Genomic DNA, 17,146 nt, shown 5'->3' on the forward strand with positions numbered 1-17,146 from the left:
ATACGTATTGGATCGATCTTTTTTGATTTAATATATACCACGTATGGACTTACATACAATTTAGAAGATGGTGTTAGGAGGTATTAAGATACCTTGCCATCGGCAAGCGTTACCGCAACTTAAGTAATTCGATTGTGGATGGGAGTGTTTAGAAGAAGTTTCTACGCAATCCATGATGGAGGGTACATAAGCTTCGGCCTGGCCGAACTTACGGCCGTATATACTTGTTTTGTACTGAAATTAACTTACTACACTTGGGCCAAAAAATAAAAATAAAATCAAAAATCCCGATTAATAAAGAAAATTAAAAACCTAACCGGATAGGAGGATATTTACCACCAGGTGAAATTTAAAGAAATGTTTCCCTCAGATGTTTACGAGGGAAGCGTCTCACAACCCACACCTACCATTGTCCTGGAGACGGTAAAATATATTATCCAGGACCCCTAAATGTAATACCCTCTATTCCATTTTTTACTGCCTCACATTCCTTAAAGAAAACACCATATTCTTCCTATTTTTCCATTTTTAAATACATGTCAGAAATAATTTATTCATTTAAATCTCATTTTCCTTTAAAGATTATACATTTTTTACACGTATTTTTGAATATTAAAGCTCTGACTTTATGAGTGATAAGATCGACAATCATTAATAAAAAAAATATACGATACTTAGCATGAAAATATATAAGTACAAAAAAGAGTTTGATTCAGACTCAAATAAAAATTATTCATATAACAAATGATATATTTTAAGTATAAAAAAAAAGAAATCGTAAATCCAATTTATGTACCCTTTACTATAGTTTGTTTTTTCTTTTGTTTTTACTATGCATAAGTATGTTTCTTAATACAAATTTTGAATTTAATGTTTCGCTCTCTTTGATGAAAAGAAAAAAACTAACAACAAACAATGATCAATGAAGTGCATTCTAGCAGAGATCAATATTAGCTTTGCTTGAGCATCGTATAACACATTCCATTCTTACTAATTCGCAGCATTCATTCTGTTATATCTAGCAAATAAAGACTGATGATATCACAACAAAACAATGAATGAATGTGTAAATTGATGAATGGGAATAAAGAATAAAAGATATGAATGGAATATTTTACGCATCTCATGTAAAGCTACACACTCACGTTACATATTTATGTATAGTATTTTACACTCGAAAAAAACTATAACCCAATGCAAGCAAAATTTGGCAAAATATTTCGAAATCGAAATTTAACAATTTTTTTACAAAAACTCACCATCTTTATGAATCCATGTAGAAGGCCTTCCCACGGTGTTACTCTGCTGCTGGACAAAAATGGTTTAAATATATGGTTTAATTAATTTTACTTGCATTGAGCTGGAACTAATGGTGTCGACTTATCAAAGGGTACACTTTAAATAAACGCCATGCTTTATACCAAAATTAAACTTATTTCTGCATAAATTCCACACAATTTTATAGTTGTAGTGGAGAAAAAAAAATGTTTGTTAGTTGTTCTAATCCACCTTAGAACAGTGGTCGTTGATGCCAGTTTACAAAATTGATGTTTGATAATTCTAGGATGAGGTTTCCATAACAAAAGCGGTTGAATTATGATATTCTCTCGGGTTTAAAAGAGCACATTGCAATCTATCCGATGAATTCTTTAATCGTCCAAGCAACTGAGAAGAGGTTTCTGTGCAGATTAATTAGAGCACATTGCAGGTCGCGTGATGGATATTTTTTTTCTTTTCGCCCAGGAAATTAAAAACGGGTTTCTGGCCAAATTATTCAGATTAAAATTTTTTTTGTTAACTGGATCCACTTTTTCTAGTCTCTGTGCATATTGGACCCAAAGCAAAAATTCTTCCATAAATAAAAGGAGTCTCAGCCGCAAATTGCCGTGCCTCAGAATATTGCCACAGCCACTTTCCAGAGATTTTTCTCGAATGAAATTTTGAAAAATTGGCCAATTGTTTGCAAGGGAAATCGTTCAGTTGGAGAAGATACAGACTCCACCGGTTTTGTACCCCAATTGGAGTACAGACTAGAATGTATTTTATTTCCAATTGGTGTAATCTGGAGACAATAAATGGGTTTATGAAAAAACAATAAATGTTTTTAAACGTCCAGAGAACAACATACCTTCTTCCAATAAATATTTGAACGCACAAAAATTTTAAATAAATTTCAAAACAAGCTGGGCTGACTTTATAATTTTCCCGGATTGAAAAGAATTTTTAGGAATATTTTACGTCTTATTTCAAGAACGATGATCACGAAACAGAAAGGAAGTGATTTCGTCTTGTCAAACTTCTTTTTGCTCTTAGCGTGGAGATCGATAGCTGAGAATGACAATGTCAAAAGTGCTAAAAACAAAGGGTAGCCACTAAGCATAAAAATCCCATAACGCAACCCCTCATTTACTGAGTTGACTCAAAATGTTTTGCGGGGAAAAAAGTTGCTAAATCAGAAAAAAAATAAATATTTCATGCAGAATGAAATTACTTTGGAGAATAATAATAGTAATGTTCGAGCAAATCGTATGTTAGAAAATTGAAAAATAGTAGGAACAATAAAAGACAAGTATTCATTTAAAAATAAATGCCCCGAAACTGAGCAGAATCAACCAAGAGACAAAAACATGAACAGAAAGGCGAAAATTTTGAAAAATAATATACGATTTGTAAAGACGACCATTACAATTATTTAAAGACTTTTCATGGGCAAATAAAAACTAACGTTTCCGTTTCATTTTGTCCGTGGTTGAGGTATTCCTCATGTACAAATATTCTGCCACCTACACTTGTTTTTAAATATAATATAAATAAATCTCCAAATTTTAGTGGACGTTAATCTCATTAATGAGAGGTATAACAAAATAAAATGGATACCAAAATCATATGCACCATGCACAAATTATCGCAGTGTTATCGATTCCTGTTAAGTAACGCATTATATCTAAACCGCAAACATTATAAATTTCACCAAACTCCTGATGTTTCGAAATATTTTCGTTAGCATATAAAAATTTATATTTAAAACAATGTCCAGTGTTCACCGCAACGTAGTATATTATCATAGAGAAATTTAATAGTTTGGGCACTTTTTGATGTGCTTTAAATGCTTTTGCAAAACAAATCGCATCGAATGCCTGATCCTTACCATATATAGCTATATGGGAACCATGTTGTTTATGTTCTAAAAAGTAAAACACATTGGTTTTCCGCTTTAATGCTTAGTGGGCATTATATATATGACCATGTAAACCAAAATGTGTGTCCGCACTATCGATGCATGAGTTAAACCGGATATTAGATAAATTGCGTATATCTTTATAACCATGTACACGCACACACACACGTGTACAAGTGTAACCACATGAATTCATGCGTATCCTCATATTATTTTGTATGTTTGTGTGTACGAATTTCTCAAGTGTATATGTTCTCATAGGACTTTGTATTAAAAGTAACCAAGGGTGTACAGTGCCTCAGAGTACGGTCGACTGTTAATATATTATATTATATATATATATATATATATATATATATTTATCCATTTCATAGCAAAAACAAGTATATACGGCCGCAAGTTCGGCCAGGCCGAATCTTATGTACCCACCACCATGGATGGCGTAGAAACTTCTACGAAAGACTATCATCCACAATCGAATTACTTGGGTTGTGGTATCTTAAAACTTCTTAACATCGTTTTCTAAATTGTGATTTAGTCCATACATGGTATATATTAGACAAAAAAGTTATGTATAGTTAAGTCTACAAATAATTACGAATCGATATGGAATTGAAATATGGGGGTCGCTTATATGGGGGCTATATACAATTATGAACTTGATATGGACCAATTTTTGTGTGATTGGGGATCGATTTATCTGAGGGCAATATATATCTATAAACCGATATGGGCCTAGTTAGGCATGGTTGTTAACGACCATATACTAGCACAATGTACCAAATTTCAACTCACTCGGATGAAATTTGCTCCTCCCAGAGGTTCCACAACCAAATCTCGGGATCGGTTTATATGGGGCTATGTACGATTATGGACTGAAATGGACCACTTTTGGCATGGTTGTTAAATATCATATACTACCACCACGTACCAAATTTCAAGCAGATCGGATGAATTTTGCTTCTCCAAAAGGCACCGGAGGTCAAATCTGGGGATCGGTTTATATGGGAGCTATATATAATTATGGACTGATAGGAACCAATTCCTGCATGGTTGGTGGATACCATATACTAACATCACGTACCAAATTCCAACCGAATGGGAAGAATTTTGCTCTTCCAAGGGTCTCTGGAGGTCAAATCTGGGGATCGCTTTATATGGGGCCTATATATAATTATGGACCGATATCGACCAATTTTTGCATGGTAGTTTGAGGCCATATATTAACATCACGTACCAAATTTCAACTGAATCAGATGAATTTTGGTCTTCCAAGAGGTTCCGTAGGTCAAATCTGGTGATCGGTTTATATGGGGGCTATATATAATTATGAACCGATGTGGACCAATTTTTGCATGGTTGTTAGAGACTATATACTAACATCACGTACCAAATTTCAGCCGGATCGGATGAAATTTGCTTCTCTTAGAGGCCTCGCAAGCCAAATTTTGGGGTCCGTTTATATGGGGGCTATACGTAAAAGTAGACCGATATGGCCCATTTGCAATACCATCCGACCTACATCAATAACAACTACTTGTGCCAAGTTTCAAGTCGATAGCTTGTTTCGTTCGGAAGTTAGCGTGATTTCAACAGACGGACGGACGGACATGCTCAGATCGACTCAGAATTTCACTACGACCCAGAATATATATACTTTATGGGGTCTTAGGGCAATATTTCGATGTGTTACAAACGGAATGACAAAGTTAATATACCCCCCATCCTACACTGGTAGAAAAATGTTTCGTATTATTAACGAACGGGCTTCGTTGATTATTTTTCCTTAATATTACGAATTTTTTCGTTATAAGAACGAAAGTGATCGTTAATACAACGAAATCAATCGTTAAAAGACAATTTTTTGTTTTGGTTTTTCGTTCTATTAATGAAACACGTTTCTTTAATATTACGAATATTAACTTTGTAATTTTTTCAAGAATTAGTATAAAAAAATTTTCCAAGATGAAATTATTGTAATCATTTGCACATAGAGAGTAACTTTTGGAAACTTTTAAACTAAACAGTCGTTTTATATACTCTGAAGCTGGAATTGAAAATTTCATTTATAAAACGAAATCGATCGTTAATATAATGATATGGCTCATTAAAAAATAAATTTTAAATTGTTATATTTCGTCATATTAATGAAATATGTTCATTAATAATACGAATGGGAGTTTGAGTATTTCTGCCTCTCCTTACTCTCTCTCTCTCTCTCTCTAAAACGTCTCTTCATACTCTCTCTAGCGTGTATGTAATTGGTACATACACATCTTAGTATGGCAATAAGCACATGTGTGCGTGTGCGTCTTGAAAAACAAACGGTAAAAAGTTCAACAGAAAACTTGTCTGATGGGCAAACATTAACAACATTTACGTTCTTTTCGCTGAAGAGTGCACACGCTCATTACAGTTTCGTTGTGAATAATAAACATAGATGGGTTAGGTTAGTTAAATTGGTGTTTTTTGTATATTCGCAAGAAATTTAGTGTACATTTTTAATCTTTAGTGAAAATGCCCCGGGGAAGTGAACTTTCAGATGAAGAAGGCGGAACAATTACGGTGATGAACCTTGGTTGCACAAAAATTGGATAAATGGACACGGTGATACGATTATCATTTTTTGATCTTAGAAATAAGAGGCTTTTTTCTTAAGTGAAAGTCACAATATATGTTTATTATATTACTTAATTTATCATTATACATTATTTCTTACTGTATGTAAACCATATTTCAAAGATCTTAACAAAAAATAATACACTACCAATTACTACACTCAAATGCGCTAATTGGTTGGGTTTCATTAATATAACTTTTGTGTTTATTTATACAACGTTCGCCTTTCATTCATACAATGAATAATTTTCATTCATACAACGTATAAGCTGCACCCATACAACGAATAAATTTCATTCATACAACGAATAATATTCGTTAATACAACGAAAAGGCTACGTAATAGCAACGTAATTATTCGTTAATACTACGAAATGTATTCCATAAAGTGTTTCGTAAATATAACGTAAAATTACGTTGTTATAACGAAATGCTACGTTGGCTGACTTTTAATGAAGAATTTCGTTAATACAACGTAGAAATTCATCGTATTAACGAAACTTTTTCTACCAGTGTATGGTGGTGGGTATAATAAATAAGTTTTAGCTTTATAGTTAAGTTATAAACAGCATCAAATTTAAGGAAGATTTGTTCCAAATTTGCACGGCAAAATGATCTCTTTTATGTAAAGATATCTCTTTTAAAATTGAATCTCGTAACTCTAAGGACAAACCATCTTTGTTGAAAAGTTTATCGACTGTATGGGTAGTGTACAATATAGTAGTCACGTCCGAAATTCGACTTTCTTTTCTTGCCTGATTGTTGTTGTAACAGTTGACTAGTGTCATGTGTACCTTGGTTGCAGAAGGGACACACGTCTGGTATCAATTACTGATTAGTAGAACTTGTGGCGACTGCACTTACGTGATCTATTGGTAAATAATTTTATAAATAAATAAAATAAAAATAAAATTTTAGTAATTTTTAACCTGTTTGAAACAAAAAGATTTAAAATAAAAAATATGAAAAAAGCGAGTTATAAACAAATATATACGGGCGTAAGTTCGGCCGGGCTGAATCTTATGTACCCTCCACCACGGATTGCGTACAAATTTCTACTAAAAGCTGTAATCGAATCGAATTACTTGGGTTTTGCATGGTTGTTAGAGGCCATATACTAACTCAAGGTACAAATTTTTAATCGAATCGGATGAAATTTGCTCCTCCAACAGGCCCCGGAGGTCAAGTCTAGGGATCGGTTTATATGGGGTCTATATAATTTTGGACCAATATGGACAAATTTGTGCTCGAATGTTAGGGACCATATTCTAATACCATGTACCAAATTTCAACTGGATCGAATGAAATTTGTTCCTTCAAACAAAATCTGGGGATCGGTTTATATGATGGCTATATAAATATGGACCGATATAGAAAAATTTTTGCATGAATTTTAGTAACCATATACACGTACCTAATGTCAACCGGATCGGATACAATTTGTTTCCCTAAGAGGCTCCGAAAGCCAAACCTGGGGGTCCATTTATATGGGGAATATGCGTAAGATTAGACCGATATGGCCCATTTGCCATCTGATTTCAAGTCAATAGCTTCTTTCGTACGGAAAATAGCATGATTTCAACAGACGGACGGACGGACATCGTTAGATCGACCCAGAATATATACTTTATAGGGTCTTAGACCAATATTTCGAGGCGTGCATGCTAACCATCCACCGTAGTGCAATGGAGGTCCCTTGTCATTGAGCTTAACATGACATGACGGACATCGTTAGATCGACCAAGAATATATATTTTATGGGGTCTTAGACCAATATTTGGAGGCGGACATGCTAACCATCCACCGTAGTGCAATGGAGGTCCCTTGTCATTGAGCTTAACATGGAATCGGGCAGCTCTCAATGATAAGAGAGAAGTTCACCAATGTGGTATCGCAATGGACTGAATAGTCTAAGTGAGCCTGATACATCGGGTTGCCACCTAACCTAACCTAACCTAATGACAAAGTTAATACACGCAGAGAAGAAACATGATTGCAACAATCATATTCGAAGAGCAAAATAATATGATAGCAGCTATTTTTGCGGCGACCATGTAACATTTTAACCTGCAACCATGTTGGCTCAGTGAACATGGTTCTAAGAAAAATACAATTGTCCTCATCTAAAATGTTATTATATTGATAAAAAGAATTTTGTTTCCATTAAAAGACAATGGTCACGATCTAAAATGTTATGTTATTCGTCAAAAATGTTTTTCTTCTAGTTAAAAGAACATGGTCACAACCTAAAATGTTTTGATTTTTATGAAAAAACTTTTTTCGTCGTCGAAAAAAGGACGCCACTTGAGAAAAGAAAACACAAAATCAACTTTATTTATTTGTTTTTATTTATTTATAAACTAATTCATTGTTTATTTGTATTTATAATGTCGTGCAAGCAAACTTCACATATTTTTACACACTCTAGTTTGGTTCAATTTCAACAATAAGTAATCATTCCATATTTACTTCGTGCCCATCAAATGTACAAACGCAGACATCATTTAACTGCAAATAAAAATAAATTATACCATATATCAAAATGCAGAACAAAAACCAGGTATATTTTTTTCAATTACACTTTCCTTTTTTGTATTCACATAAAACCACGTGCCATTTCTGAATAAATAAATTATCACAAAACACAATAATTCCGTATTCTCCGTCCATTCCAAGAAACAATCAACACACGACTGACGCGCAAAATGAAAATCGTGTGTACCTGCTCAATGTTTTTATAAAATTCTTGTCGCTGCAAAAAAATTAAAAAATTAAATGGTCACGAAAACAATGTACATGGTCTTTATGGTCATGTAATGTTTGTAGACATGTCTATACGTAAACTATAAAAATATTTTTTTCTCTGCAAAAAAGTCAAAACATTGAATGGTCAGATACATGATTTTCCTGACCATATAATGGTCTCAAATTCTATCATTTAAATAATAGAACATGTTTGCGGCATTTGAGAACCATTTAAATGCTTATTACCAACATATATTTTTCTCCGCTCGAAAATTATTTTTACAAAGACAAAATACATGGTTTTCGCGACAATTACATACTCTAAATAAGCATTAAATGGATGCGGCAACCATGTCCAAACATGTTTTTTCTGTGCGTGTATATCCCAATCCTATGGCGGGTATAAAAATTGAATTTTAGGTTTGAATAGGTTTAATCATAGATTAGGTTCATTATAGTGGCGGCCCGATATTTCAGGCTCACTTAGACTATTCAGTCCATTGTGATATCACAATGCGGAGTCATCCACCAACTGTTGTGGCATGGGTAGACGAATTGAAATGGCCAAAGGAATCCTTGGGTTGTTTGTAGGTTGTAGGAATTATTTTTCTAACTTTCTTATGTTTCGGTGTAAAAATATGTGCGGCAGTTTTTCAAATGTTTAAGATTTTATTCCGAAATAAACTTGTACCAGACTGATCAAATGAAGTATTGGCCATCGTTAGGCACTACATATCCCCATCTTTCTTATATCCCACGGATATCGTTACGTAAAATCGACTCGTCTTTTGACTTAATGAGTAAATCGACCCAATTTCTGGCTTCCTTATAAAAATTAAAATGGATATCAGCCACGTTATGTCCCATCTATCGGAACAAGTGGTAATCAGAAGGAGCAATATTTAGGCTATTCGGCGGGTGAAGTAGGTCTTACCGTTGGTTTCTACAGATTTTGCAACATGTGGCAAAGCGTTGCCGTGCTGCAAAATCAAATATTGTGGCCGTTTATCACGCAATGCTCGGCTCAAACCAATCAATTGAGTTCAATACAAACCTCCTGTAATCATTTCACTATGTTGCAGAGGCGCATAGTACACCACGCCCAGCTGGTACGACCAAATATACAGCATTAGCTTCTCTCCATGGATATTGGGCATTGTCGTCAGTGTTGAAGCATGACCAAGTGAAAAACATATGATTTGGTTTTTCACTTGGAATTATCGTAGTGGATCCACTTTTCAGCACTAATAACGATGCGATAAAAAAGTCACTACACAGAAAAAAAAGTGTCTCGTAAATTTAAGAAGATTTTTACAATAATTTATTACAAGAATTTTCCAGAATTTTAGTTCATTTTTCGTTTCTTCAACGAAAATTAACTACTCGAAAGGAAATTTTACAAATTCTAAGTAGCAATCGTTTAGTTCATGGCCTACAAAATACGATGGAAATTTCCTTAAAAAATTTCTTAACTGGTAGTTAAAAATTCGTTTGTTATGCTATAAAACTACTTGTGAAATGTAAAGTATTTTCTAAATAATAAGTGCAATTTACTATAAGATTTTTTTGTATGAGAAAATATTTTTTTACGAAAAATGAACTTGAAAGTGGATAGCAATTTCTTACTGACAATTCCTATGGTTAATAATTGTTGGTAAAAAATTTCCTAATGAAATATTTTTAGTTCACATGTAATTAAATTTATAGACATTTTCGTCAAAAATGGGTAGATATCATTTCATGAAGTTTTTGCTAATTTTAAGTTAAACGTTTCATCGTTCTTATACTGATATGCATTTAAGAGTATTGTTTTTAGAGTAAATTATGGACAGATGCCATGAACTAATGCATTGTACAGAGATCTTTCTCGTCAAATTGGAATATGTTTAATGTAAAGATGATGTTACTTGAATTTTTTTGAGAGTGAGAGCATGCAATGCAATAATGAGAAATGGTAGCGAGTGATGGGGTGTTGTGTATATCTGAGCGTGGGGTTGTTTTTGTTCTTTCAGTGATTTGTGTGTGTGTTTAGTATTGGCGAATGGTTTATTTGTCTGGATGAGGTGTTGTTTTCAATGAAGGCACATGGGTTTTTGTTGTTGTAGGAATGTTTTGGTTTTGCTTGGTTTTGTTTGGCATGCTTCAGTTGTATAGTTGGCGTTGGCGTGGGCTGTTGCATCTTTTTAGCAAGTATGTAGCAAGGGAATATAAAGGTATGAAATATTTTGGTTTTTAGACATATATTGGTGTTTGTTTATTAAAACTTTGAAATGAAAGTTATTAATATTTTAGCGATGAGATGTACGATGGCGAAGTGATGATCGGTAGCTTAGAAAAAAGTTATTAAGAATGTTCAATATTTAGGAAAAATGCTGAAATGGAAAGTATACTGAAATTGTTTTATCTAATTTAATTTTTATTATTCAATGTAAAAAATAAATATTCAATTTCAGAGTAACTCCAGATGAATTTGGAAAATTGTTTGTTACACCTCAGCGTATAGTTTAATGATAAATAGGTAAGAGTTCTTTTTCAATGTGGTTTTCTTTTAAAAAATAATATTCTTTATGTATATTATTATTTGGTAATTATTATTATTATTTTTTTTAACAAGTTTCATGTTTTTCTTTGTTGTAAAAAAATATCTAAGTTAAGAGCAACCCCAGATGGATTCGGGCAAATTTTTATATTTCTCCTCAGCGTATAACTTAAGAGAGAAGTGGTAAGTTTTCTTTTAAAAATTGGCTTTCTTCTCACTAGAATATTGACGTTTTAATGACATTTTTATTGTCAAAAATTACAGGTTTTTAATACCTTATTTTAGTATTACTTTAATCAAATATTTTTGGAAAATTTTTGTTACACCTCAGCATATAGTTTAATCATAAATTGGTAAGTATTCTTTTTAAAATGTGGGTTTCTTTTAAAAAGGATATTTTTTATTTATATCATTATTTGCTAATTATTATTATTATTTTTTTTTTTTTTTTGAAACTAGTTTAATGTTTTTCTTTGTTGTAAAAAAAAATAATAAAAAATTCATTTTAGAGCAACCCCAAGATGGATTCGGGCACATTTTTATAATCCTCCTCCGCGTATAATTTAATAGAGAAGTGGTAAGTTTTCTTTTAAAATTTAAAATATTTAAATTTTTTATGACCTTTTTATTATCAAAATTACATGTTTTTAATACCTTATTTTAGTATTACAATAATCAAATATTTTTGGAAACAAATTTAATATTTTTATTGTAAAAAACAAATATTTAATTTCAGAATAACAATTTGGAAACATTTTTATGAATTGGTAAGCTTTCTTTATTATTCTTTTAACCAGAATATTTAGTTTTTTTATGCATATTATTTCTTTAATTAGATTTTTTGGAAACCAATTTAATGTTTTCTATTTAATGTAAAAAATAAATATTTAATTTAAGAGTATCCCCAAATGAATTTCGATAACTTTTTAACCTCAGCGTACAACTTAATAGAGAATTGGTAAGTTTTATATTAAAACTTTGGCTTTCTTTTGACAATAATATTTATTGTATTATGTCCTTCACATCGATAACAACACAGTTTTATGAGTTAATATATTACTTAATTCATTATTTCTCTAATTGTTTCAGGTACAAACTTTATGAGGTACGTTTATCTAAGAAAAGTTGAATTCCTTACACCATTTAATAAAATGCCCCCAAAAATGGTAAGTTACAAGCTAATTTAAAGAGATTCAAAATTATATTTTATTACATGTTAATTTTTATCAATTTTCATTATTCCTTCCATTTTTTTTCAGCAAGATATGTGAATATACTAACGATGAATAAAAAACTAAGGAAAAGTCAAAATGTCCAAATAGCGAGTTAAAATAAACTACTTTCTTGTTCCACGTGGTCATAATTTCTATTCACAAAAACATTGTATTAAGAACTCTCATCATAAGTTTTTATAATAAAGTACTTTTACTTAAAAAAAGTTGAATTTTAATGTATGAACATTTTCATAATAGTAAAACGGGTTGTTGTTCCTTTAATTATTTAATTTATCTGTACTGTGGAATGATTGATTTAAAAATAGTTTAGTCGTCGACATTTTAAGGAGACTGTTAACCACTTTTTATTATCGGGTTTCCCAAAAAATAAGCAGGTAAACCAAAATAATACTGACTTTTTAACTTTGTAGGAGTATATAAATCTTATGGTGTTGTAAAAATGAACTAAAATACAATGTTATAGATTAACTAAAAGTTAAGAGAATTATAAACTAGACAAGTTGAAAAAAATCTTAAGGGCTAAATCATGGTCAATATTAGTACAGTTTAGTTCATTTTGCAATGGAAAAGGGTTCACTGTTTTTTCAGTGTACTTTGCCCTTCGTTCGCATGCTACCTTCAAATAATGGTTTCCGATATGAAGGAATATGATCACCACAAACATGCTTCAAGAGAAAGTCAAACGAAAGCTGGAATAACGTTTGGAACTGCAAATCCTGCAAAAATGACTGTTCGATAATAATTTCATTTGATTATCCTATGATTATTACGATTGTGGGCCACTGTACGTGTGGAAAGGAGTAATTGTAAAAACGATATAATATGCGGTAAATTACTAAACACTCATTGATTACAGATTAAGGACATAGCATGAGCGTGTTTTTTGCTCTTCTCCTCTGATTTTCATTTTAATAATCTTGAGGTAAATTGTAATTACCGAAAGAAATATAATTGATGCGATAGACCAAAGAAACCACGAGTATAGCGTACATGTGACTGTTCTTCGATATAATGATGTGTTGGTTGGGATTAGTGGAAAAGAAGATGATGATACACATGGATTTTGGGAAAGATGGGTAAGATTTCGAATACCATGACTTATACCCGTAATGATTTATTAATAAGATTTCCAAGTTAAATAGTGGGGGTTAAATAAATTGACTCTTTCGAAGAAACAAGATTTTCTAAGGAAATACTATATCTAATCGATATTAAGGAAGTCTTTTTTCGAAAAATAAATTCCAAACATATTATGTCACATTACTGTAGATAACGGATAAAAGAAAATCATAAGCAACACAATTGATTTCCTGTGGATACAAGAAAATTCTTTATTATAGGACTATATTTTCTAAAATTCGGTTTGGATGGAAAGAAAACTAGAACATCTTTTTATAATTTTGCCACAACGGCAGAGTTGTCAGAAAAAAACGCTAGATTTGCCCAAAAAATGATAAAACGAAACTTAAAAATAGCTAGAAACAAGTACACGCAAAAAAAATAATTCTTTCCTCCCAAACGAAATTTTAGACAAACAAAGTTCGTATCTCATTTGCTTTTCGTTGAAAGGAAGTGTATTTGGAAGAAAAGTATATACTTTTTGTAATAAACATTTATTATTTTCCAGGATGTAAAAACAATTTCATAAAGACTAACTCAAAAAAAATTTTTTCTGGCTAATTACATTTTCCCTCACATCTTTCTCACTTCCACGAAGTTTTTCAGTTCTTAGCACCTTTTTCTGTAATACAAACGATGTAGAAGAAATTATACTTATTATTTATAAATTTTAATTTTTTTTACCTTTCGCCTGGACAGAGAATCGAACCGCGTACCATGCAATTTGTACGCCAACACACTATCCACTGAGCTATGTAGCCGTTATTGTCATCAATAGACAATTACCCATATAAGGTATATTTATATAGCATAGCTTGCGGCGCCCACGAGCCGATTAAACAAAGTTTATTTAACAGAAAAATACATTTAGTTGGGCACCGTGGAGCAGTGGTTGCTACGTCCGACATGCATGCCAAGCGTCGTGGGTTCGATCCCTGCTTCGACCAAGGTTTTTTTTTACATATATTCCAGATATGGTCGGAAGATTCCGAAAAAATGTTCAACATTATATTCTACTATATTAAATTTTTACTATGAACTGCAAAATGTGTCTTATTAAAGACCTAAAGTCAGAAAAGAACAGTGTTTGATATAAACGAAATGGACTGTGTTGTTGGTTCAAAAATAACTTTTATTATTGAAAAAATAAAAATTTTGTAACAAACGAATTTTTTTGGTGATAAAAGTGTATACTTTTCGAAGTAATTCAGAAAACTCTAACAAAAGAAAAACGTTTTCGGTACACGTTTTCCAAACGTTTTTTTCTTTGCGTGTATATACGGCCGTACGTTCGGCCAGGCCGAATCTTTTGTACCCTCCACTATGGATTGCGTAGTAACTTCTACTAAAGACTATCATCCACAAACGAATTACTAGAGTTGTGGTAATACTTACCGATGGCAAGCTATCTTATCGTCTTCTAAATTGTAACTTGGTCCATACGTGGTATATATTAGACACAAAAGGCAGATTAAATACTTATATAATTCAGTTTTTGACCGGTATAAATAGAGAAGTCTACAAATAACTACGAACCGATATGAACTTTTGCGCTGTAATTAGAGAGCCAGAATTGGGGGTCGCCTTGTATGGTGGCTATATACAAAAATTGAACCGATATGGAACAATTTTTGTGTGATTGGGGATCGGCTTATATGGGGGCCATATATAACTACAGACCGATATGGACCAAGTTTGGCATGGTTGTTAGCGACCATATACTAGAACAATGTACCAAATTTCAAACGAATCGGATGAATTTTGGTCCTCCAAAGGCTCCGGAAGGCAAATCTGGGGTCGGTTTATATGGGGGCTATATATAACTATGGACCGATATGAACCAACATTTGCAAGGTTATTAGATACCACGTACCAAATTTCAACGGGATCGGATTAAATTCGCTCCTCCAAGAGGCTTCGGAGGTCAAATCTGGGAATCGGTTTATATGGGGTATATATATAGTTATGGACCGATATAGACTAATTTTTGCATGGTTGTTAGAGACCATATACTTACACCACGTAAAAAATTTGAACCAGATCGGATGAATTTTGCTCCTCCACGAGGTTCCTTATGTAAAATCTGGGGATCGGTTTATATGGAGCTATATATAATTATGGACCGATATAGACCAATTTTTACATGCTTATTAGAGACCATATATTTACACCACGTACCAAATTTCAAGAAGATCTGATGAATTTTGTTGCTCAAAGAGGCTCCTGAGGTCAATCTGGGGTTCGGCTTATATGGGTGTTATACGAGTATATAATTATACTTACACCAAGTACAAATTTCAACCAAATCCGATGAAGAGGCTCCGCAAGCCAAATCTGGGGGCCGGTTTATATGGGGGCTATACGTAAAAGTGGTACGATATGGTATATTTGCAATACCCTCCGACCTACATCAATAACAACTACACATTTTTGATTGAAATTTAAGAACCTTTAAAACTATATCTGCAACACCCAGAAGGAGACGAGATGGACATATAGTGTCTATTATGAAGTGTATTATAAATAAACACTTAGTTTGAGCGTAATCCAATTTTTATTTAATTCAGTGGAGACTGCGCTAAAATCGAAAACAATTTTCATTTATTTTATTTTAATTCAAATTTTAAATGAATTTTTTTTCTTACAATTGTGTTTGACTTAAATTTAGCCTGGCACTAATTTTCATAAACAAAAATACAAAGAATTTACATGTTTACTTCTCCTTCTTTGCGACCGGTCTTCTTGGAAGGAAAGGAAGATTAATGGTTTCTTACAAATGATAGTTGCCAATTACAATGAGTTGCCGGATCGATGTAATATAGGGCCATGAGTGAGATTTCAAAAAACTAAATTTTAGTTGGCCACTCAACAGTGTCTTTCACAATATTACTCATGAACACATTTTTGTAATCAAAGTCTAGGACGCACTTTTTATCCAATCGACTTCAAACTTGGCACAAAACGTCTTTAAAATAAAGTGTTGTAAACAGCTTCTTTTTTTGAACGCTTTTTTAAAGACGATTTCATTATTTTGAAGAATTTTTCATATCTGACCTTAAGAAAATTTTCTTTCTTGTAAATATACCCATTATTTAGTCGAATCACTTAACTATAAGGACAAAACGACTTCACTGACAAGTTTGTCGACTTTTGGATAAGTGAAAAAACTTTATATAAGAGAAATGCACAAATGCTATACTAGCAAAATTAGCATTCGTTTTTTAAGGACATGAAATTTTTACCCTCACGACAATATTTTTATACCCACCACCATAGAATGGTGATGGGGGTATAATAAGTTTGTCATTCCGTGTGTAACACATCCAAGTTTTGATATAGTCCCCATATAAACCGATTTCTCGATTTGGGGTCTTGGGCTTATAAAAAACGTAGTTTTTATCCAATTAGCCTGAAATTGAAAATCTAGAGGTACTTGAGGACCATAAAAAGGTGTGCCGAAAATGGTGCCCATCGGTCCATATTTTGGTATAGCCCCCATATAGACCGATTTCCCGATTTTACTTCTGGGGCTTCTAGAATCCGAAGTTTGGAATCCAGGGAAATTCCTGAAATTGGAAATCTAGGGAATTTTCGGGTCATAAAGAGGTGTGCCGAAAACGGTGAGTATCGGTCCATATTTTAGTATAGCCCCCATTAGAACGATCTCCCGATTTAACTCCTTGGGTTTCTAGAAACCGTCATTTTTATCTG

At 32.6% G+C, this 17,146-nt stretch overlaps 1 long non-coding RNA gene across 1 annotated transcript; it reads left to right on the forward strand.

Annotated features, from left to right (window-relative positions):
- The first annotated feature begins 5,502 nt into the window (after positions 1-5,502).
- LOC142223415 (uncharacterized) lies at positions 5,503-5,993 on the forward strand. The gene is made up of 2 exons (XR_012718717.1): positions 5,503-5,627; positions 5,691-5,993. It is a non-coding gene; the product is annotated as an uncharacterized LOC142223415 (long non-coding RNA).
- The last annotated feature ends 11,153 nt before the right edge of the window (positions 5,994-17,146 follow it).

This window comes from Haematobia irritans, chromosome 2, assembly GCF_050003625.1.
Source record: "Haematobia irritans isolate KBUSLIRL chromosome 2, ASM5000362v1, whole genome shotgun sequence".
Taxonomy (NCBI): domain Eukaryota; kingdom Metazoa; phylum Arthropoda; class Insecta; order Diptera; family Muscidae; genus Haematobia; species Haematobia irritans.